This window comes from Homarus americanus, unplaced genomic scaffold (assembly GCF_018991925.1).
Source record: "Homarus americanus isolate GMGI-L3 unplaced genomic scaffold, GMGI_Hamer_2.0 scaffold23598, whole genome shotgun sequence".
In the NCBI taxonomy this organism is placed as follows: domain Eukaryota; kingdom Metazoa; phylum Arthropoda; class Malacostraca; order Decapoda; family Nephropidae; genus Homarus; species Homarus americanus.
In genome coordinates, this window is record NW_024731054.1 from 2,968,437 (window position 1) to 2,994,005 (window position 25,569).

At 47.0% G+C, this 25,569-nt stretch overlaps 1 protein-coding gene across 2 annotated transcripts in view; it reads left to right on the forward strand.

Moving 5' to 3' along the window:
• Positions 1-25,569, forward strand: part of LOC121867517 — a 134,264-nt gene that overhangs the window by 14,381 nt on the left and 94,314 nt on the right. Inside the window, exon 2 of one of the 2 annotated variants that reach the window (XM_042367495.1) lies at positions 12,387-12,419. The exons of the other annotated variant lie outside the window; for it this stretch is intronic. The gene's annotated coding sequence lies outside the window, so the exon portion shown is untranslated. The remainder of the gene's footprint in view (positions 1-12,386; positions 12,420-25,569) is intronic. 2 annotated transcript variants of the gene reach the window in all.

Consider the following 25,569-nt stretch of genomic DNA (forward strand, 5'->3'; position numbering starts at 1 on the left):
TAACCTAACCTAACCTAATCAGGAACATGCTTACCCCACCTCCAGGTTTCTAGATTTCATATCTTAGAGAACCACACTTATAAGTTAGATAAGTCCAAGAGCTCTCAGGTTTCTAGAGAACCGGTTTTGAGGCTGGTTTCTAGATCACCTGAACCAGATACCCACTACAGATAGATAACTTCACGTGCTAAGCCCCCCCCCCCCTGCCAGGAGAACTACAACGAGGTAGAAAACGATACTCTCCTTAGGTTTCTAGAGCACCTGTATTAGAGAACCGGTTTCAGAGGTTAATGAGAGGGTGGAAGGGTTTATGTGAGGTGGTTTTTAATTCTCTCTGTTTCACTAATGTCTTCATAAAGGTGTTTGTTGGGGGGAGTAGTAGAGAGAGAGAGAGAGAGAGAGAGAGAGAGAGAGAGAGAGAGAGAGAGAGACTGTCATGGTGAATCGTTCTTCTTGGTGATCCGTCAATGGTAAGTTCTTAGTGGTGATGGACAGGTGTGTTGTGGCCAGGTGTGGGTGGAGATTGGGGTGGGCCAGGTGTGTGGAGATTGGGATGGGCCAGGTGTGTGGGGGTTAGGATGGGCCAGGTGTGTGGAGATTGGGGTGGGCCAGGTGTGTGGAGGTGTGGCCGGGTGATGACGTGGTTGAGGCTGTGAATGACTGGGAAGAATGTAGCGGCGGTGGTGAAGTCATGTGTGTGTGTGTGTGTGTGTGTGTGTGTGTGTGTGTGTGTGTGTGTGTGTGTGTGTGTGTGTGTGTGTGTGTGTGTTGTGACCCAACCCAACCTGGTGAGCTATTCTCCGTTAGGAAGGTGTGTGTTGGTATAATGAGCCACACCGCTAATGATGGTGCTAGTGGTGATGGTGATAGTGTGTTTGGGGAAGTGGTGGTGATAGTGGTAGTGAAAGTGATATTGTTTTTTATATTGGTGGTAGTGATGGTGGGGATGGTAGTGGTAGTATGGTGGTAGTAATAGTGGTAGTGGTGGTGGTGGCAGTAATGGTGGTTCAAGTGGTCAACACTCATCAGGTATGAGATTTGTCGCCACACTCGTCACAGGTGCGGCCTGAGGACACCTCCCTACCTCCCTACCCCCCCACTCTACCCCTTCACTCCCCTTCCTTCCCACCTTGCCTAACCTACGTGTGTGTGTGTGACTCACCCATGTCCACTTGCTGAGAGAGAGAGAGAGAGAGAGAGAGAGAGAGAGAGAGAGAGAGAGATGCACCCCGGTATTCTCCCTGGGTCAAATATTTACCAAGTGTTTGGCTCTGTGTTTGATTGCAGGAGGTCAGTTACTACCCCTGGCAGCTGTGTCCGTCTCTGTTGACCCTTCACCAACTCTGCTGTTGATGTTTGCAACTTTGCTCTCTGGCTGGCCGGCGTAGGTCTGTCTGTCTGTGTCCATCCCCCTCTGTCTGCCTCTCTCTCTCTCTCTCTCTCTAGGTCAAATCTAAGTACTGGGATATGTGTTTGTTTACGGTCTCCTTATAGGGCAAGAGAGACTTAGCTGCACCATATAAGATACGACCCATTGAGAATTGATCTTTGTATGGTGGCGTTAGTTAGTTAGGTATGGAATTGTCTTGTCACATCAGTAGGGGGAAATTTAACATAGGAATGGTTGAGAAGATGGAGGGGTGTGAAGAGGAAAAGAGAGAGAGGAAGAAGGAAGGAGAGAAGTGGAAGAAGATGAGAGAAAGGAGAAAGGGGGTGTGAAGGAGACAAGAGGAAGAAGACGAGAAGAAGAAGAGGGGGAGGAAAGAAAGATGGTGTAGGTAGGATAGGTTAGGTTAAGTTAGGTTAGGTTAGGGACTTAAAAACGAATCTCACACTGCAACACTCTCCCGATTTAACTTTATTACCCTATAAATAATATTTCATGGCGGACCTTCTTCTTTGCCCGAATTTAGGCAATATGGGACTTGGCCTCACCCATACATCGACCGACATCGTACGTGGGCAAAAAAGTAGACTCTCGTTTGACCCCACGACAGGAACCCACGACAAGAACCCACGACAAGAACCCACGACAAGAACCCACATCAAAAGACTATCAATAAAAAACTGGGTAGAGGCGACTTCATTTAGTAGCTGCGGTGGATATTGTGAGGGAAGGAAGGAGAGAGAGAAAGGAGGAGAGAGAGAGGTGGGAGGTCAAGCGTAGATGTTAAATGAAGAAGAGAGAAAGAACAGCTAAGTAAAGGGAAGGAGACGAGAGACTTACTATCATATAAACAGACAGATAGATAGAGACAGATAGACAGACAGATAAAAGGTGATACAAGCCGCAGGTAAGGTTAATAACAGGTGTGGAAGAGTGAAGGTGACCGCTAAAGAACCTACGTGAGTTATTCGTGCAGTCTGTCTTTACCTGCAATTAGTATGGGTCTAGTGTAATGATAAATCGTTAATAAGGTAATATTTTTCTTTATATAACTTAAGCTATTATATTCACGTAACTATTATAGAGAATGATATATATTTGTTTTGTCATTTAATATCTTACTGATCTGTGACGCAGTATACAGGGTGTCTCAGAAAATGTATACACAAGTGAGAAACATGTTGGTCTTATCATACAAACAGTCACGCGATATACACACATACATATACACACAGACATACACACACATCTCCTTAATGCAGAGTGTATACATTTTTTGGAGACAACCTCTATCATTGTTGAACTGTTTGTGATGCTTAACGAAGATGAGGGTGGCGGAGAATGTGGGTATTGAGTGTGTGTGTGTGTGTGTGTGTGTGTGTGTGTGTGTGTGTGTGTGTGTCCAAGAGAGTTTATTAGAGCTGCTGAGAGAGAGAGAGAGAGAGAGCACCACCAGCACCACCACCACAGGACAGTCATCAGTGTTGCAACCTCTACCCGGGTCGCGTCACCGTTTCATAACTCCGGGTTACAGTATTGTTTCTTAAATCCGGGTTTACAGTATAGTGTCCCATAATTACGGGTTACACAGTGTTGTTTCTGTGGCAAAGAAGGACCGGTGTGTGTGTGTGTGTGTGTGTGTGTGTGTGTGTGTGTGTGTGTGTGTGTGTGTGTGTGTGTGTGTGTGTGTGTGTGTGTCGGATGTTGACTTTGAGATAAGTGCTAGTGGGAGGTGGTGGTAGGAGGCTTCCTGTGTTGCTGGGGTGTGCTGCTGGTGCTACTGTTACTGCTGGTGCTGCTGTTACTGCTGGTGCTACTGTTACTGGTGCTACTGTTACTGCTGGTGCTACTGTTACTGTTGTTATCGTTATTGCTACAGCTATTACTGTTACTATTGGATGCTGTGTTTATGCTACTGCTCCTATTGCCGCTATGAGGGAGGGTGGGAAGAGGAAGGAGGGAAGAAGTAAAGGAGAAAGAGAAGGAGGGAAGGAAAGGGGACGTCAGGGAGGGAGTGAAGGGAAAGCAGAGGGGGAGTAAGGGAGAGAGGGGGGGGAGAGAGGAAGGGAGTAAAGGAGGGGTAGTTAAGGTCACCAGTCAGTACCGTCCGTGACCTTTGCTGGTGCTTTCGTGTTTGCATAAGACCCATTTTTCACCCCCGTCCATCTGCCTGTCCATCTGTCTGTCTGGCTGTCTCTACCTTATCTCGGTTTTCCTGTCGACATTGGGCAGTGACCTTTGAATCTACCATGGCCTTCGGGTGTTGGGTTTGTCTCTTCTCTCCCATCACCCTCTTTCACCCTCCTCCCTCCCCCCCCCTTACCTCTCCCTCCACTCCCTACCTATTCCTCACCCTCCCATCACCCCCCTCCCCTTCCCCATCACCCCCAAGGCAATAGACAAAAGTGAAAGCAGATACAGGTGAGGGAGGAGGTGTGGTTATGACTCAAGTTTTTTTTTTTTTGTTGTGTTCTGAATGTGTGTTAGTCAGGCTGTTGTGTGGGTCATCAGTACAGGGTGGAGAGAGAGACCCGGGAAGTGCGTGTTGTAGAGCGAAAGTGGCGGTGATGGGAAAATGGGTTGTAAGGGGGTGGAAGGGTAGGGGAGAGGATGTGGGGAGAAGGGGTTAATTAAAGGGAAGAGGAAGTGGGGTGTTGATGGTAGGGGGTAGTGGTTGTGGTGGTGGTGGTAGGGGTATCGTAGCGGTGGCAGGGGAGGTGTTAGTAGTACAGGGGTAATGGTGGCGACACACACACACACACACACACACACACACACAGTAAAAGTAGCGGTCATAATATCTATTTTTTTTTACACAATTAGGTCGACGTGTTGAACGAGTAATATAGATCAAGAGTTAGTGCTTTAGTTCACCTTTATAACGTCAGTAAATAATATCCCTTTACAGTTATTTATTTTTATGTAACCATTATTGTAAAAGTAATTTGCCATCTGGTGAAATATTTTGAAGTTTTTGTCGTAATATTGATTTTTTTCGATAGATAGATAGATAGATAGATGTACGGACAGACAGACAGACAGACAGAGGATAGATAGATAGATAGATAGATAGATAGGTAGGTAGATAATAAACATGTTTTAATACATCCGGGTGAACTTTACTGTAAATGTTGTTATATATATATATATTTATTTCCACATAATTTATTTAACCTTATATGATCAATGTAAACTTGTGTGTCCAGTTTGTTTAACCTTTGGTGGTCTCAGAGCTGCAGGAAGTGTCTCTCACCGGCAATATTGTTAAGTAAACTCTCCTGTGTGCCTCTACCTACCGTGTTGCCAGGGTTACTCCGCCAGGTGAAGTAGGACCTGTTGCTGGGTGGTAATGTGTGTTACTCCGCGGGTGGTGACGTCATGGTGTTGTGTATTACTCCGCGGGTGGTGATGTCACGGTGTTGTGTATTATTCCGCAGGTGTGGACGTCAGTGTTGTATATTACTCCGCGGGTGGTGACGTCACGGTGTTGTGTATTACTCCGCGGGTGGTGATGTCACGGTGTTGTGTATTATTCCGCAGGTGTGGACGTCAGTGTTGTATATTACTCCGCGGGTGGTGACGTCACGGTGTTGTGTATTACTCCGCGGGTGGTGATGTCGATGCGGGTGGACGTCACGTGTTGTGTATTACTCCGCAGGTGGTGGTGTCACGATATATCACTCCGCGGGTGGTGACGTCACGGTGTTGTGTTACTCCGCAGGTGGTGGTGTCACGATATATCACTCCGCGGGTGGTGACGTCATGGTGTTGTGTATTACTCCGCAGGTGGTGGTGTCACGATATATTACTCCGCGGGTGGTGACGTCACAGTTTCCGGGGTAGTTAGGGAGGGGCTGGTGTTGGTTATCAGAGAGGCGTCAGTCAGCGGCTGGTCGTGTTGAAGGTTATATTACACCGCCGTAGCCGCAAGTTTTAACTCTTTAATGACAACACCTTATTGGTCACCTCTGCAGTGTGGGATAGAGTAATGGTGTCTGGCGGAGGATATTAAGTACAGTAATCGGATAACCGGAAGATTAGACATCTCAGCTTATTTCACCTGAAGATTAATCACCCTATCGCTACTTGGGGGTTGGTTAGGATTAGGTTAGGTTGGTTAGGTTAATCATCAGATCCAAGTTAAGCTGCGGTGTTTAATCTTCGGGCTGGACACCATTACGCCCCCTCCCGCCCACACTTCCTCACGCCTACATAACCCCTTCACGACTACAGGCCCTACGCCCACACTCACGCCTATATCCCCACACCCTCACGCCTATACCCCATGCCCACACACCCACACGCCACACCCTTACGTACCTAATTAGTGGTGGTGGTGGTGTATGGTGATGGTGGTGGTAGTAGTGATGGTGGCGTAATGGTGACGGTAGTGTTGGTAATGTTTATGGTAATTAGTGGTGGTGGTGTATGGTAGTGGTGGTATGGTAGTAAGGTTACTGGTAATGGTGGTACCTGGCTCCTATACTTGACAGGCCGTGGTTGACAGTGACCCCTCCCACCTGTCTGTCTCTCGCTCTGTCCAATTACCCACAGGTTAATGAGAGCTGTGGTGACGGCCCCCGGGCTGTGTGGTGGTGTGGTGAGGGTTGTGTGGTGCTGTGGTGAGGGTTGTGTGGTGCTGTGGTGAGGGTTGTGTGGTGCTGTGGTGAGGGTTGTGTGGTGCTGTGGTGAGGGTTGTGTGTGTGTGTGTGTCTCCCATTACAGTATTATTTGTGTATAATATATGTGGCCTCTCCTTTGCTCAGTTATATATATATTACAAGCAACACAACTACAGATATTTTTTGAAGCTTATGACGTTAAATTGAGCAGAACACCGTACACACACACACACACCAATCTGTGGCCTCACCACATCCTGCAGATTATGCCTGTAGAGTGTTCCGTGTTCCGGGGCTCCCTCCTGTTCCTCAGCTCCGTCCAGCCACCTACAGCTTCCCAGACCAATGACCCGATCAACCAGGCTGTTGTTACTTGTGTACAGCCGACCACCGTGTGTTAGTTAGTGGTCTCGTGATGGCTGGCGTGGCGCTGCTCGAGTCCCGTCGTCTATTTTTGGTGTATTGGATCACATGAAGATTAACCACCCCCTCCCACCTCCCTCTCCCCCCTCCCAGTTTATGCGGTTCAGTTTTGATCATTGGATTAAGTTAATCTCAGGTATTAGGATCCTTGAGTATAGTATAGAGACAGATTAGGAAAAAAATAATTTGCATACTGTTGAGATACGTAGAGTGAGGGGCGATATGATCCAGGTGTAGAAATGGAAGATGGGGTTAAATAAAGGTGATATAATTAAGGTAGGTACTTTAACTGTCGTACCTGTAGGGAACACGGAGCAGTGAGTTTTAATTAGAAATTGTTTTAGAATTAGGAAGGCATTAGGTAAATATTAGTTAGTATATTAAGTTATGGATGAATGGAACAAGTTATTAAAAACCATCATTAACTCGAACACTCTGGGAAGCTTCAAATGTAGGCTGGACAGTGATAGGGATTAGGTGTAAACAGGAGCTTCCTAGTATGGACCAATAGACCCAACCTAACCTAACCACGAGAGGATGAACAGGAATCTAAGCTTGCTGCGTTAGTGAGGAACGCTTGAAGGTGCGTGTCTGGGGGTGCAGCTAGCGATCATAGAGCCAGCTGACGGATATATAGACATTACATGGAGTATTGCCGTTAGTGTGTGTCTGTGCCGCCGCGTATAATTTATTTCACCTTCAAAAAAATCATGAGAACAAATGTGAATAACCGGAAGGACGGACAAGGGTGAAGCGGAACTAGCACGAGAGGAGGGAGGGAGAGAGAGAAGAGGGAGGGAGAGGGAGAACAGGGAGAGGGAGACGGAGGGAGACTCAGGTAATGACGGGAAACACAGAGGTAACACATACACTCAGGTGGGGTGTTGAACTTCATCTATTACCACAAGGTGTGTTAGTCACTCTTACGTCACCAACAATAACAACAACAGCTGTTTGCCCGTGACTCTGATGATGATGATGATGATGGTGATGATGGTGATGATGATGGTGATGGTGATGGTGATGATGATGATGATGATGGTGATGATGGTGATGATGATGATGGTGATGATGATGATGATGGTGATGGTGATGATGATGATGGTGATGATGATGGTGATGAATATTGTTGTTGTTATTGTTTTGTTGCTTTATTTCTGCTTATGGTGTGTGTGATGGGCGGGTGGCGTGTCTTAAGCTCTGATCAAGACACGCCCATGTCTCTCTCCTGTCAGGTAGGGGGCTATCATTATGTACCCATGGATGGTAAGAGGTGCCTACGGTATTGCCCACCAGTGAAGGGGTTTCCTGTTGTAGCCGTTTAAGGGGAAGACTGATGGGCTGTGGTGGTGGTGGTAAGGGATTCGACCAGTTTATAAAAATTCGAATGTGATTGGTCGAAAGTCAGTGGATCGTTATTTGAATACCGATTGTGAATGGTCGAAGAGTAGTCATCTAGCTGAAAAAACGAACTTGATTGGTCGAAGGATTTACAGCCATCTCAAAATCGACTGTGATTGGTGGAGAGGTAGGCAATTTAACCACAACCCATTCTAACCTAACCTAACCAGATAGAATTAGGTTAGGTTAGCGTTAGAGTGTTTAAATATCAAGTTAAATTAAGCTGGGGTGTTTAGTCTTCAGGTGATTCGCTCTCTCTCTCTCTCTCTCTCTCTCTCCTCATCAGGGTACAGTACAAGACGTATAGCTGAGGGGGTTAACTAATAGCCTTCACATAATTAGTGGTAATTATCAGGGGATGTCGGTGTTGAGAGACCCGCCCCAGATGCCGGGGGTTAAGGGGAAGTCTTGTTCCTTACCACTGCCCTTAATTCAGGACTTAAAGGGTGGTGGTAGTGGTGATTAGGATAGTGGTAGCTGATTGTGATGGTGGTAATAGTAGTGTTCCTCACCTCGGAGCTATTTTGAGAGAGAGAGAATACGTTTGACTCCCCCCCCCCGAAGCTAATTACAGGTAAAAGAAACACAAGGAGTCACAGAGGGGGTCGTAATAAACAGCCAGGTATCGCTCACTGATTACAGGTAACACGAGTCACAGGTGTTCCCAGGTGGAGGTGTCGAGAGATAAGCCAGGTGCAATTGACCACGAGTCTTCAAAAGGTGAAACTCAATGCATCTGTAATTGCCATTCTTAACTACATCGCTTAATCACGTCATTACTCAGCATCAACGTCGTGAGGTGATTAATGCGTTGTGTAGTGTTCAGGTGTGTATAGTGTTCAGGTGTGTAGTGTTCAGGTGTGGTGTTGGCTAATGGGGAGGAAGGTACCCAACTCCTCCTCTTTCACCTCCTCCTGTACCTCCTTCCCCTACTCCTTCCCTTCCAACCCCCTCCTCCCCCCTCCTCCGCCCTCCTCCTCCTCAATCAAGCTTTCCTGGTTGTAATATGATCAACCAGATTATTAGAATTTGCATCACGTAAGTCACCCCCAGTCCCAGGTAACCAGATCAGGGTAGTAACGGGGCCTACTGAAGGGACTTGACTGCAGTGTCTCTCATAGCAGTCGGTGATTGAGGTAAGGAGGTTTGTGATTTATAAACCTATAAATGACCCCACAGGTAGATGACATTCACCTAACTTAACCTAACCACGCAATTTGGTAGTTGGGGAGCCGAGGGGAGGCGAGTCACTGTCAAATGGGACCTTCAGGATGACAGGACATGATATACCGCAGGAGGAGAGACACTGTTTGGTGGACCAGGAGACGCAGAAGGTGGTGTGGGTTTGCTGGGTCTGGTGTGGGTTGCAGAGACAAAGAGGGGTAGTGTGTGGGTTCTGGTATGGGCTGCAGGGGTAGAGAAGGAAGCCCATACTCCCATGTAAGGTGAGACCCTAATATATGGACAAACCTGCTGTATACATGATGGCTGGCATATAAGGCACCTCAACATGCTCTGCCTGCCTCCTGGGATATATTGAAGCTGTTTATCTCCTCTCCATTATTACCTGGTATGTTACAGGTGATCTTAGCACCTGGCATAATTAGTGGTCTTTTTACTTGGTTTAATGATATTTTCTACCTAGTTTAATTTGTGATCTTGATACCTGGTTTAGTGATATTTTCTACCTGGTTTAATTAGTGGTCTTTTCTACCTGTATGCGTGTGTGTGGGGGAGGTGGCCATTTTCCGCCCCTGTATTCATAGTCACAGGCGCGTCATATTTCAGGTTTAGGCTCGGAAGTCAAGTTAGTGCGGGAGGCTAATTGTGAACTAACTGTAGGCTCAATGTGGATAGGTTAAGTGTAGACTCGTTGTGGAGGGGTCGACGGAGGGAGGGAGAGAGATGGAGGGAGTGAGGAGTCGTAGGAGTGATGGAGGGAGAAAGATTCGTTGGAGGCGGCAAGGGAGGGAGTAACGAGAAGGAGGGAAGGAGTCATGGGAGGGAGTCATGAGGGAGGGGAGAGGGAGGAAAAGAGGGGTCCTCATCCTAATGTTTACACAGCCTGGCCCCTCTCAACCCCCGACATCCTACACTGGTACCCCACAAGGCGAGCTCTTAGGTCCCACATCGAGGAAGGAGGGAGTGAATGGGGAATGAGAGAAGGAAGGAGGGGGAAGAGAGGGGAAGGAAGGATAGAGTGAGAAGAAAGAATGGGATAAGGGAGGAGGGAGTGAGAGGGGAAGGAGGAAGAAGAGACGATAGAGGAGGAGAGAGAGAGAGAGAGAGAGAGAGAGAGAGAGAGAGAGAGAGAGAGAGAGAGGTGCGATAAAACAATTAAGAAAGTAAATAATATAAATAATAGATGGAAGAGAGGAAGAAGATAATGATAATAATAATAAGACAAAGAAGATAGAATGATAACGATGGAAAAAGGGAAGAGGAAGAGACATGATAAAAGTAAACAATGTAGAAAGTGTAAAGATGAATAGTGATGATAACGATGGTGATGATAGTGGTGAAGGTGTGTGAGAAGTGATGCACGATAAAGTGAAGTGGGTGTTTAAAGGAGGTGGTGATGGTGGTGGTGACGGAAAGGGAAGTTTGGTGGTGTGTGGTGATGATGGTAGTGTTGGTACTGATAGTGGTTAGTAGTTGTAATGGTTGTAGTAGGGGTGACGTACCATACAATATATTGGGTTGACATTAATGGTGTGGGTATGGTTGAGAAGGATGGTATGGTCGTGATGGTAGCTGATGGATGGTATTTACACAGGGAGGGAAGGACGGAAGGCTCTGATGGATGGTTGAAGTGTTCCCATAACTTCGGTAGCAGGCTGTGATGTGGGTGGTTGTAGGGGTGGGTGGTTGTAGGGGTAGGGGGAGCAGAAGAAGGGAAGAAAGAGAGTGAGGGGAAGAGGAGGAGAAGAAGAGGGGAACAGGAGAGTGAGGGGAGAGGTATATGTGTGAGACTCCTGCTTAGACCGTGACGTTCCCTGTGTCACGACTGGGGAGGTGACAGGGGCGTGACAGATGAGCTACCAGAGGAGGTGAAGGAGGAGGGTAGAAGAGGAAGGAGGGTGAGGGCGTGGAAGGAGGGGGACATGAGAACTCCTACACACACACACACACACACCAGGCCTCGTTCTGTTCCTGAAGGTGTGTTGGACAGTTCATGTAACACTCAGAAATTGAAGAGTTCATGTACAGTAGCTCCTGTTCTAACCTGTGGCACACTTACATGAGATGATGATATTTATGTAATCTCTCTCTCTCTCTCTCTCTCTCTCTCTCTCTCTCTCTCTCTCTCTCTCTCTCTCTCTCTCTCTCTCTCTCTCTCTCTCTCTCTCTCTCTCTCGTTTTTCTTCGCGTCTGCCCCGAAGTTTTAAATTGGTGCAGTGTTGGTTGAAGGTGTGTGTGTGTCAGATAGTTAAGTCACCTGAGGGAGGGAAAGGGAGGGAGTTGGATTGGGTTACCTGCCATATCATTACCGTAATTGAGACACAGGTAATGGAGGACACATCTGAATGGACGCCTCGAAAGCAAGTGTAAACAACAAGAGAATTGATCTTCCGCTTGCTTGCTTGGTTGCTTGCTTACTTACACTTACTTACTTATAAGGACCACCACACTGATTCTGTCCTCTGTAAACACACACACACACACACACACACACACACACACACACACACACACACACACACACACACACACACACACACACACACACACACACACACACACACACACACACACACACACACACACACACACACACACACACAGTATCACGTCGTCTTAACCCTTTTCTTTCTCAGGTAATTTCTATTTAATGTTGTGATTCTTTTGTCTCGCTGGCGGCAGGTAAGAGGTCACTGCTTATAAGACCAGGGCGGGGGAGGTCACTGTAGGTCACTGTTGTGTGTGGCGGTGACGTCTTGTGTGTGTGTGGATGATACGTATGCGGGTGGATGAATTAAAGGGCGGTGTCCTCACCCATTCAATACCAAATGGTGGATGATTTTAAGATAGACGGATGAACCTAAGGAAGATAGATATATTTACCACTATTCTTCCTGTGTTACCGTGGACAGCGTGACAGATGGGGACGCCTCCACCCCCTCCGTCCACCCTCCAGCACCACCAGGATATAGTATATAGTGTGTCAAGCTGTTGGTGTCTGTATGTGGGAGGGGAGTAGTTCCTGTCCAATCCAATGGAAGGGGTTGAGTGATGAGTGAAGCCTATCCTGTGTGGTGGTGGGAGGGGGGAGGGATGGTCATAGAAGGATTCATTTGATGTCTAGTTAAGGCTATTGGTGTAGGTGGTTGATTGGGACGCCTCGTTTAATAGGTACAGTTGATTAATGGGGACGTATGGTTAATAGGGACTGTTGGTTAATGGGGACTGTTGGTTAATAGGGACATCTGGGTAATAGGGTGTAAATTGATGAAAGTTATGTGGTTTATTATTATTATTATTATTATTATTATTATTATTATTATTAATGTTTTAAGGTTAATGAGTTACCAACCTTTTGTCATGTGTTGCAGGTAAGAGAGGCAGATGTGTGAGAGATGACACAGGTAAGGTAATATAGTCTTTAATATATTTAGTCATAGTGACCCGGGACTTCCTTCCTGTATAAACAAATCACCGCCGTCATGTTATTCACTCAGACACGCTGGTTGATGTCTTCCCCTCCTCTCCCTTTCATCTTCTCCCCTCCCCTCACATCCCCTTCTCGCCCCTCCCCTTCCTTCCTCCTCACTTGTAGAGCGTCCTTCACCACCTCCTTCTTGGTCTTCCTCTTTGTATTACATAAAACAAATTTCTCTACTCATTGCCCTCTTCCATAAATGTCTAATAGCTGGGCGGAGTGAACGTCAGGCGCTGTGTCTTGCTCGTGCTGTCGCTGTCTGATGGTTGTGGAGAGGCGCCATTAGACATCCTGCCCAGGGCGTGGTGCGGTGTTGTGTGTTTGAGGCGCCCCGGATCCGTGTTGTGGGTACGGGCGTGCCCCGCGGCCGCCCTACGTGAAGGCAGGTGTAGCAGAGGTCAGGGTGTGTGGGCGTGGCGCCGTGACCCTATGAAGAGGTCCGTGTTGACTGATGCAAGACGCGCTAGAGATGGTGAGGGGGGGGGGGTTGTTCATGGTGCCCCCCCTCCCCACACACACTGAATGGGATGGAAAAATATGCTCTAAGCTTCACCGTTATCAAACACCACCATTAATTGTTACAAAGGTACACTCTGGACTAAGGCTTCACTAACCTCATCTGTTTGTATATCATTATTCACTAACGTAACAAACGTCTAGAGGCATTTTACCGCCTACATTCCCACCTCCGTATTGGGATCATGACATCTTGATCTAACTAGTGTTTGTACAGTCATCTCTTCAAGGTCGTAACCATTAGTCTCGACCACGTTCTTGGTTCCATACTAGTACGATACACATTGTGACGTTGTTTCGTGTGCATGTGTGTGTGTGTGGGGGCAGGACTGAAGTATGTGTGTGTCCATGTGTGTGTGTGTGTGTGTGTGTGTGTGTGTGTGTGTGTGTGTGTGCATGTGTGTGTGTGTGTGTGTGTGCAGGACTATGTGTGTGTCCATGTGTGTGTGTGTGTGTGTGTGTGTGTGGGCAGGACTGAAGTATGTGTGTGTCCATGTGTGTGTGTGTGTGTGTGTGTGGGCAGGCAGATAAAAGTGCGCGGTAGAGGTGTGGTGGTCAGCTGGTCGTCCTTACCTGTTTGTTGACTTTGGTCCAAATAAAGGTTCCTCAGGTAACCAGACAGCCGATTACATCATTCACAGGTATCCTCGTCTTCTTCTCTCATTTTTTTCGTCTCTTTCATCTCCCTTTTCTCTCCTTCACTCTTTGCCTTCTTCATCTCCCTTTCTCTCATTCAATCTTCGTTTTTTCATCATCTCCGTTCTTTCATTTAATCTTTATCTCCTCCAATCACTCTCTCGTCTAAATTCATCTCCTACGTAAGATATTCTCGAACATTGATACCTCTCTGAAAACCAGTGATATATATTTTTAACCAGTTCCTTTCTTCCCTCTCTCTCTTCCTCCTTCCCTCCCCTCTTTCCCTCTCTCCCCGTCTCCTGTTTCGTATATATTATAATCTCAATCGGTGTCTGTAGATTCCGTGCGACATCAAAAGCAGGCCGAGGTCGCTGGGTTTATTTTGGATGCGTTTAACAGGTCAGCGAGGGACAAGTGGTGCAGAGACGCTCCCTATACCAGATGGCTCCAACCCCTCACCACCCCGCCGCTCTCTTTGCTTATTATTGTGACGCACCCTTTGTTGTCGCTTCGTCTGTCTGCTGTTTGTCCGCTGTCGTTCTCTCTTAAGTGGCTGTCACCATCTCACTTTCATCTGCATATCGTCTTTTACATTGTTAATTCATTGTTTATATATTTTACTATTTTACATCTTAAGTATAACTATTTTTATTATATAGTTTCAATTCCCGTTTTCTGTCTTTATAGAAAACGTCAAGTGTATTTTTTTTTATATTGAAATTTTATACAGTACTTGAGTTTGTCTTTTTTGTGTGTGTAAGCCAGATGGATCTCAGAAGCTGCTCTAATGCCATGAGAAAATGATCCCCTTTGGGTATTGGGTGACTTTAAGACGTGGCCGTTGCTCTATCCTTCTACCCCCCCACCACACACACGACAATCCAGTCATATATCACGACCGTTTAAGGCGATGCACTCATTTTGTTTTCATTTATCTCTAAACATGATAATATTTAACGCTCTGATTGGGTGGTGTGTCTCTGTAGGGGGTTGGTTCTCCCTCCTCTTGACTAGAGATGACGGAGACCAACGCGTGGGTGATGTCGCTCTCTCTCTCTCTCTCTCTCTCTCTCTCTCTCTCTCTCTCTCTCTCTCTCTCTCTCTCTCTCTCTCTCTCTTTAATGTCTTAAAGCTGGATACATCAAATGGTTTTTAATTATAATTATTCGTTCTAGAAAGTTGTAAATAATTCTACATCGTCACCTTTGATGTTATTAAGGTTTAAATCTTTCAAAAATTATACATTAATTCCCGTTTGTTGTGGTTTGTTAGTTTTCCTCTTGTTTTGTTTCCCATTTTTCTTCTTTAATGTTTTTCCCACGTGTTTATTAATGCTCTCTTTCCTTCCTTCCCTTAGTCTCCTTTCCTCCCCTCCCTCCCATCCTCCTTCCCTCCTACCTCCTCTCTTTCCCACCCTCCCTTCCTACCCTCCCCTCTTTCCTACTTTCCTCCCTCTCCCTCTCTCCTTCTCACCTCTATGTCACAACTCCCCAAGAACCATTTTCCCCAACGACCCTAAAACCCCAGGGGACATAACACACAGATGAACATAAGAGTCAAATTAGATCAAGTTCCTACAGGCTTTCTACTCATGTGACCATCTGTGGGTTGACACTATCACGCCCCTTGACCGAAATACAAGATGATGACATATTTGGTTGACTTTTAACGTTAATTTTCGTTATTTTGTTACTTAAGAATGTATTTCCTCGAGGTTGTTTTGCCCTGGTTGTTACAGCTCGGTGTTACAGCAGTTAGGTGACGCAGGTGAGGTTTGAGTCATGCTGGGGCGGTGTTTTTATCATCAGTGTTAATATTAAGGTCTGCTGCCTCGGGTGTGTTGGACGACCGGGTAGATCACCTGAAGATTAACCACCCTAACTTAACCCAGCGTAACCTAACCTAACGCTAACTTAACGCAACGTAACCTAACCTAACCTAACGCTAACTTAACGTAACCTAACCTAACCTAACCTAACCCATTAGAATGATTAATCTTTAGGTGACCTGTGATTACTTGTACAATATAATCCAAATTATTCTGGTTTTAAGAAATTCAATTACAGATAAAGAGGTGGCCATTATGCACAGACTGACACTATAATGAGGTGGGCGGTATAGGAAGGTGGCCGCTATACACAGACACTCACTATAATGAGGTGGGCGGTATAGGAAGGTGGTGGAGGCAGAACACCGCCTTGGGGGAGAGACAACAGAATTGGGTGTTATTCTAGTGAGGTCAGTCTTGTTTACACGTGACCCCAGCCCAGCCCAGCCCCCTGACACTAGTACTATGGTTAATTGTTCTTTGTGTGGTGGTAATCCGGGTAATTGTTGTGATTGTTATTGTTTGTGTTGTAGTAGTAGTAGTATGACCAATTGTTGTTTATGTGGTATGATTGTGGTTAACTCAATCTCGTTTGGTAGATAGTGTGTGTTGTTTAGCAGTTGTGGTAGACCAAACGGTGTGGCGGTAGTGTGACATAATTGTGGTGGGAGTGTCGTCTCTGTGGTGTGTGTGTGTGTGTGTGTGTGTGTGTGTGTGTGTGTGTGTGTGTGTGTGTGATGGACGTTATCAGGAGACAAGGCCGGATGGTGCTGTCACGTCATGGGGAGGATAGTGGGAGGGAGAGAAGGGGTGAGAGAGAGGGGAAAGGGAGAGGAAGGGTGACAGAGGACGAGGGAGGGTGAAGGAAGGGAGGCTTAAAGAAAAGTGAAGATGGAAATGAGGAGAGAAATGACAAATGGAGAATATAGTGAAGGAGTGAGAGAGAGAGAGAGAGAGAGATGATGGAAGGGAAATCTCATTATCTCCCCATACTGTTATCTCTTTGACACTTTCCTCCCACTCCCATAGGATAGTAAGGGTTACTGTGCTGAGGTTTACTCTCTCTCTCTCTCTCTCTCTCTCTCTCTCTCTCTCTCTCTCTCTCTCTCTCTCTCTCTCTCTGTAACTTTGCACTTAATTGTTTTTAATCTGGTTATAGTGTGTGTGTGTGTGTGAAGTACTCTGAGTCGTTGGATACTCGACAGTCGTGTTGGTGCATTAATGAACACACTATCCCCCCATCCCCCCTCCCCACCCCCCTCCCCCTCACTACCTTCTCATCTACCACCACCTCCACTACCTCTACCACCACCTCCTCCCCCCACTCCACTACCTCCTCCACTCCTCCTCCTCCTCCTCCTGCTACTTTAAGAGAGAAGGCGGAGGGGGAGGGAGGTAGGAAGGGGGTGAATACAAGAGGTTAGAACCGTAGGAGCTTAAAGGTCCTTCGTCAGGGTTGCAAAAGGTCTGGTCAGGTCAGGTAGCCACAGTAGCCCAGGTAATGAACGTCACACACACCTGTACCTGGGGCGTGATGGCTGTGTGGCTCTCAGGTGTGCTGGGGGAGGGGTATTATAACCTTATGTTTATTGATGTTGTTGTTGTTACCTGAGTTTGTATACTGTTTGGTTGTGATGGTAAGTTGTACTGATGGTGGTGGTAGGAGGTTGTGAGGGTGGGGAAGGGGAGGTTGGGGGTTGTGAAGGAGGGGTGTGGGTTGTGAAGGTGGGGGGGGAGGGGTTGTGAGGTGGGGAAGGAGGGTGAGGTAGGGAGAAGGGGTGAGGTAGGGAGGAGGTGAGGAGGAGGAGGAGGGGTGAGGTAGGGGAGAAGGGGTGAGGTAGGGGGAGAAGGGGTGAGGTAGGGGGAAGAGGGGTGATCTCTATACCTGGTCAAGTAGGCCAATTGTACTGACACCCCGCAAAGCTCACCTGTCCATACTGTCCATTACCTCTAGAGTGAAGACAATAGTATACACCCATTTAAAGGTATGGTACTGGGCTGCCCATTATGGTTTTATAGATTTACCTGTCAATAATTCACCTGTCTATTAGTCCCCGCCCTCTTTTGGTTACCTGTGCAGACAATAACATAGAAATTAAATAGTTGATTTGTTGTTGATTGAAAAATGAAAAAAAAAATATGACAGTGAATTTTTTGATGTGTCGTCGCGATTCACCTCATAATCTCAAAGCTAATCAACTCACCAGTATCCAGAAGGTCCTGACATTCCCTGCAGCGACCATAAGAGGTTGTATAGTTTGTTTTTGTTTGGATCTGTGATTTTGATTGTGTTTTCGACCGCATAAGGAAGACCTTACTGGGTGCGGTTGCCCAGTCAGGTTGGGTTTTTAGGCAGGCTATGTTTAAGGCACCTTTTCTAGTCCCCTCCCCATTTGGGGTGAGCAGAGGAGCTCCTTCGAAAGCACTGCTCAGTCGCACAGACAGGACCGGATTGCACTGCTGCCAAGATTTCAGCGCATAAACGATTACCTTGACAGAGCCTTTAATATATGTTCAAGCTATTTCCACTTGGACATTGAACTGCAATACATAAAGGAACTACTCTTTAATGGTTTCCCTATGAGATTTACAGAAACTTATTCAGGCAAAACCCTCAATAGGATTTTTGGTCCCACACAGCCACACCGTTCCTAAAAATTCTATATATTTCACCATCCCGTACACAGGCTCACTCAGTTTCACCCTTAGAAACAAACTTAAGAAGCTTATCAATGAATTCTAATCACAAATTTATCTTTCACTAGTCTTCAAAACCCAGATTTCAATTTAAAAAAATCCTTATAACTAAAGACACCATACCCACACACCTGCAGTCCTCAGTTGTTTTTCAATTTACGTGTGCTAGCTGTAGTGCAGCATATATAGGTCAAACAAAAAGACATTTAATAACTCGCATCCATGAGCACTTGGGCCGTTCCGTCCTAACAGGCCAGTTAATCCACACAACACCACGTTCAGCTATCCGTAACCACGCCCATCAACATGACCACCCGTTTTCACAGTTCTTGGCAGGAAGGAGCAACTGTGAGACGGACCTCCTCATTAGTCAAGATGTTTGTGTTTCCCCCCCTGGTACTCCTCTTCGTTATGAAACTACACTTTCCACGCAACAAGTCCATTGCTGGCACCAAGTGTAATGGTTATAGATGTGGCCAGTAGCGGGAAGTTAGTGGACAGGTTAGGTTAGCAAGGTGTGATAACAAAGGTGAATTGCCTCCTGGTTGTATCTAATAACAACACAGTTTAATGTTCACTTTATCTCGGTCATTTGGCTTCGTCTTGTATAAATTTAACAGTGATGCCATACGTGTTTACAGGGTAAGTGTGAGGGTGTACAGACCATGTGTCGTGCACTACGTTGTTCCTCACTGTTCTCGCCTCCTCTCTCACTACCATATACGTCTTCACTCTCCCTGCTTGTACAACGTCTCCTCTCTCACCTTAAGTTAGTCTCCCTCCTACAGGCAGTTCCTCCCCCCCGTCTTACATGGCACCTCCTTCTCCTACCTCTCCCTCTGACATATGGCCCCCCTCCCTCACCATAACACTTACCTCCCTCCCCCCTTCCCTCCCTCCCTCCCCCTCACTTACCCTCCCTCTCTCCCTCACAGTCAGGTCGAAAGAGTCAACTTGGATGACTCACACAGCACCAGGTAGGGACACTCACCACCTCCACCCTCCAGACTGACCACCTGTTGTCCTCCCTACACCCAAACACACACTACCTACACACCCACAACACTGTCATCACAACCATGCAGTCTACAGGAGTGTCACTGAGACGTAGTGTATGTTTGTAAGTCTTGAGTATGATAATTTAACCCCTTGAGTACGATGACTTATGCCTAACCTAACCTAACCTTATCTCACCTGTGTGGAAGGGACGAGGTTGATATAAACAGCCGGAGACAGTTTAAACGACTCCCCAGACTACGTAGAGGACAGTTAAGGAAGCTGTCAGGCTATCTAGGAGTTATCAAGGAGCTATCTAGGATTATAGCTAGCGTGGTTAAAGCTCTCGTCTATCAGCTGGCATGGTTAAGGCTGGCGTATATTACCTGGGTCGTGGTTAAGGCTGGCGTATATTACCTGGGTCGTGGTTAAGGCCGACGTACATTACCTGGCTGGGCCGTGGGCAAGTGACTCTATACAGGTGAAAAAAAGATCTCCTCGCCCCTACAGGTACACGGAACTGATCGTATCTCTGTCTGGGAGGTGTGTTTGGATTTTTTTTTCGTGTTTGGAATGTTTGTTTTGCTCTTGTTTGGGAGGGTTTTTTTGTCTATTGGGTGGTGTTTGGGTTGTGTTTTATACAATTGATTGATTTTATTTAAGAGATGACTCACTCAAATAACTCTTATTTACTTTCTCTATTATAACAACAACAAACAACAACAACAACAACAACAACAACAACAACAACAAAGACATTACTTTAATTTTCTTCGTATCTTCTCCATTATTTATTACCTTGACCCTTATTCTCTAATGATCATTCCAGCCTCAGAAAAAACACTTAAGATCTTCACTACTCACATAGGATCACACGAGCTAATTACGGTGGTTCCTTACGAGTCCTTAATGGGTAGTTCAGGTGAGATAAGGAGCGAGTGGTTCAGGTGTAGAGGGTTGCGTATGGGTGTGTTGTGGTGGGGGTGATGGTGGGGTGAGGGTGATGGTGGGGTGAGGGTGATGGTGGGGTGGTGGGCAGAGTGAGGAGGGTGGCTCAGTAGAGGTGGCATAAGGAGGGTGTGTTGACAGCGAGGAGGTGGGCACAGGGAGGTGGGTGGGTAGAAACAAGGGTATCAACATAGGTTCTCACCCACTGTGATAGCCACGGCAGCCCACTTGAGGCATAACCCACCCCTATGACTGTGTATATGGGGGGGGGGGAGAGGGGGTGGGAGGTAACAAACAGTGGTACAGTATTTACTCAGCAATATACAGCAGGAGGAGCAACAGCTAGACACACCCTTCCTCTCTCCCCTCACTTCACGCCCTGTTGTCTCCTCCACTTCCTCTCTCTCCCTCTCTTTCTTCGTTGTTCTGCAGATCTTCCTTTCTTCTTTTGTTGTTGTTGTTTGTCTTTTTGTTCCTTTTGTTGTTATTCTTGTTATTGTTATCCATCACCTCTTCTTCATTTTAGTCCCTTTCCTCTTCTTCCTCCTTCTACGTCTTTCCACTTCCATTTTCTTCCTCCTTTCATTTTCCCCTCTTCTTCCTCCCCCCTCCTCTTCCTCCTTATCTCCTCTTCCTTCCCACCTCTCCCTCCCACTTCCATACTCCTCCTCTTCCTCCTCCTCGTGTCAACAGTGTGATCAACACTAATGGCCAGTGCCAGCACTCGTTGCTTGCTTAAGGTCAACTGTGTGTGTGTGTGTGACGCCGTTTGTTATCAAGATATATATATATATATATATATATATATATATATATATATATATATATATATATATATATATTAGTTATTTGAGGAATCATCTATACGTTTGTTCTTCTGTCCACCAAGTTACCAGCTAAGAGAGGAAGGAGGGAGAGGAGAAGGAAGGAAAGGGGAAGGTAAGAAGGAACGAAGGAAGGAAAGAAGGAGGAGAGAACAACCAACATTCACACCTTCTACACCGCCACTCCCTCACGTTCTAATCACACACACACACACACACACACACACACACACACACACACACACACACACACACACACACACACACACACACACACACACACGTGAGGGGTCAGCTACCTACACTCACTTGTGAGGGTGCCAAGAGATTAAGTTTACCATTTCTCATAATCACGGGGATTGGCTCACTCAGATCAGGAAGAGGAGGTGTTGAGAGATCACAAGGCAGCAGTTGTAGTCTGTGGGTCTCACCTCCCCATCACCCCTCACTTACCCCTCCTCCTCACCCTCTCCCTCCCACTTACCCCTCATACACACACTTGGTTATAATCCAGATTTCCTCCCAATCATGGCCGCTAATCTTTACCTAATCCTCCTCTAATCGCTTCCTGTCTTGTTTTACAGTTATGTCCTATTCGTCTACTTGTTGTTGTTGTTCTTGGCTGCTCTCTCTCTCTCTCTCTCTCACACACACACACATACAGTACACAGCGTTATGACTCCTGGAACTGTAGAATGTAAACACCTGTCGGGAGGTGTACACCCGAGTGAGGAAAAATTAATTCATGTGGATCACCTGAGGATGAGCCCCCAGCTTATCTCACCCTAACCTAACCTTAACCCCTTCAGGTATCATCAGGTGGAATAAACTGGGGTGTCTAATCTTTATATGATCCAATAATATAAATTAATGTATTTTATTTACCCGTCTCCCTTATCTCTCGTCTCTTACTATGATAACTCTCCCCCCCCTCACCCTTTCTCTCTCTCCCCTCCTCCCCTTCCCTCCCCTCCCTATCCCCTTCCCCTGTCCCCCTTCTCCCTCCCCTCACCAGCTTGGAGACGTCACCCAGTGTATCTCGTCTCCACTGAGGTCAAGTGTGCAGAATGGGATTATCTTGCTTGGGTCCGACCATACGGTGAGTGGGGTGAGGAAAGGGCGTGAGTGGGATGGTGACGAGGAGGTGCGTGAGTGGGGTGAGGAAAGGGCGTGAGTGGGATGGTGACGAGGAGGTGCGTGAGTGGGATGGTGACGAGGAGGTGCGTGAGTGGGGTTGGGAAAGGGCGTGAGTGGGATAGTGGTGAAAGGAAGTGTGAGTTGGGTGGGGAGAGGGCGTTAGTGGGGTGAACAGAGGGTGTGTGAGTGGGGGTGTCATGAGAGGGGTTCTGGAGTAGGAGGTTAAAGGGATTTGATTCTTGAGAGGGAGAAGTGGAATAGGGGCAAATGTTTTATGGGACATTTTTGACACATTACAAACACACTAAAAGTTTGTCCCTTCCCCCACACCCCCACTCCCCACCGTGCACCCCTCTCCTCCCCCCCACCGTGCACCCCTCTCTCACCCCCACCGTGCACCATCCTCTCTCCCCTCCTGTACGCAGCCAACAAAAAACGAGCCAATCAGAACAGGTACTGACACGTGAATAGCCAATTAAAATGCAGATTTGGATGGGCTAAAGAAAGGGTTACTTTGGAGTAAATCACGACACCTCGGGACTCAAGGACGACCGACGAGTTGGAGGTCAGACTTGAGGATGGAGGTTGAGGTAAGAGGAGGAGGGTAGGTAGAGAGAGGTAAAAGGAAGGAAGAGGACTGAGCTACCACTGACCACAGCTGAAAGGTCTTCTATTGTCACACCTCCGTCTAGTGGTCAACACACACACACACACACACACACACACACACACACACACACACGTTTAACAATCTATATGGTCAAATATATTCTCTCTCTCTCTCTCTCTCTCTCTCTCTCTCTCTCTCTCGCTCGCTCTCTCTCTCTCAGCACCGGAGGAGCCTGTAAGTACAGTTGCTTCCCTGGTCGAGGTTGTTAGCGTGTAGTGAGGGGGGTGGTTAGTGTGTGTGTGGCTTGTGGTTAGCGGTGGTGATGTGTCTGGCTGGTTCAAGCTCTCTCTCTCTCTTCCCCCATAACCTTCACTATTGGTTAGGTTAGGTTATTGGTCTGTCATAAACCCGGAGACGACAGCAGCTGTGTCCATGGTAGAGCTGACGGCACTGTGGGGGGTGAGACTGGATAGTTCAGAGGCCGGTGAAAGCAGGTAACCTCATGTGTTGTATCACCTGTTAGTTGTTTTAACCCTTGAGTACTGTGGCTTAACCCTTGAGTACTGTGGCTTAACCCTTGAGTACGATAGCTTAATGTTTCGAGTACAATATCTTAACCCCTTGAACTCATGTTGAGTACTTTGACTGTCTATACCTTTTTTAAAGATGATTACTATTACGGTATTACCTTTTAAGTTGGGCGACATTCACACCTTTACTTCCCCTCCCCTCCCTCTCCCCTCATACCTCTTCTCTCCACTCCCTCCTCTTCCCTCCCCTTTTACCTCCCCAGCCCTCTCCCTCCCTCTCCCCTCCCTAACTTCCTTTTCACTCCCCCTCTCCTTCCCTCTCTCTTTTCCCTCTCCTCTTTCCTCCCTTGTTACCTTGGTATCCCGGAGAGCCAGACAGGTAATTTGTGATCACGGTCGTATTAATGTTACCTGTGCATTGTTGTGGCTGATTCACTGCTTCACGCCGCCGATGTGAGTTACTGCAGTGAATCAGGCTAGTGTGTGGTGGCTTCGCTTGGGTTGGGTTGGGTTGGGTTGGGTTCGGTTGGGTTGGGCATTTACGTGAATAAACTTAAGTGAAGGTGTGTAAGTGAGTAATAGTAGATAAGTGAGGAGATAGTGTGCATTGTAAGTGTTAAGTGTGGCGTCCATTGTGTCGTGTTACCATTGTTTGTTAATTGATGTTAAATTCTCTTCACATGACCCAACCTGAAACACTGCACCACAACACACCACATCTTTACTTCACGCAAATCACCAAATTCTCTCTTTCTTGCATAGTTCAGTAATTACTAACTGTACACGTCATCATCTCACCAACTCCCAGCGACCCCACCACGGCCCGGTAATCACTTTTACGTAATCACTCCAAATTATCATAGGAATTAAGACAAATTACTCTCCTGGGATAAGATATATTGAGAATCATGGTGAAATATACCTATGGACCCTGTGTGTGTGTGTGTGTGTGTGTGTGTGTGTGTGTGTGTGTGTGTGTGTGTGTGTGTGTGTGTGTGTGTGTGTGTGTGTGTGTGTGTGTGTGTGTGTGTGTGTGTGTGTGTGTGTGTGTGTGTGTGTGTGTGTGTGTGTGTGTGTGTGTGTTTAAAGACAACATAAACTATAGACCCTTGACAGTACCATAAGCATCATCTTTACACACACACAGAGTATATCTTGGTTCAGTTGAGTGTAGCGTTAAGACTCCAACACTCCTACAGTATATTGTTGAACCTGACTTACTATCTATTGTTCTGGTGAGTGTAGGTACCTCCCTCCCTCCCTCCCTCCCTCCCTCCCTCCCTCCCTCCGTCTCTCCCTTCCCTCTACCTTTACCTCTGTCAGCCATTATGGAGAAAGGGAGAGAGAGAGAGAGAGAGAGAGAGAACCGAAGTCACCAGGTCTCGTTTAATTCCATTCAGACAGACAGACAGACAGACAGACAAGCGGACGTATAGACTGGGAAATGGACAGCCAATCGGACAGACAGACAATTGGTCAGACAGTCAAACAAAGGGACATACAGACAAGGCCATATTATGGTACATGGGAGAGAGAGAGAGAGAGAGAGAGAGAGTCACCGATTACCAACTCACACATACACTCTCACACACACACACACACACACACACACACACACACACACACACACACACACACACACACACACACTCTCTCTCTCTCTCTCTCTCTCTCTCTCTCTCTCTCTCTACCCCACTACCTCATTCTTGACACTCTATCTTCTGGACAGGTGGTTGATGTTGACCTTACAGCGTCCCCGCCCACCTGCCTACGCCCACCCACACCCACTCCTACACACACACACACACCCATCCACGACATACTTACCCCACCCTCAACACACCCACACTCCTACACCCACGATACACCTACAGTATACAGCCACTCCTGTTAAGTGGAAGGTTAGGTTTACGTCCCTGTTACGGTGAATACAGTATTGATCTTGTGACCCTGTGAGAATCTCCCCTGCTTCCTCCTCCTACACCTCTCCCCCTCCCCTACCCCACCAGTCTGGTCACTATCAAAAGGCTTCCCTCTTGTGAACAAAAAGCTGCCGTGTTGACCTCTTCCTCCCCCTTCCTTCCCCTTCCCTCTCTCTTCTCCCTTTCCTTCCCTTTTCCTCACATCCATTCCCTATATCTTCCTCTCCCTCTCCGATCCCCTTTGTTCCCCACCCCCTCCCCTTCCATCCCTCTTTCCTCCCTTTCTTCCTCTCCCCTATCCCCTTATCCCCCTTTCCCCCCACCCCCTTCCCTTCGTCCCAGGGTCAGCCATGGACCTTTGTTGCTGCGTTTTGCATACGTGAGTTCCTGTGTCCGTGTGTGTGTGTGTGTGTGTGTGTATGTATGTAT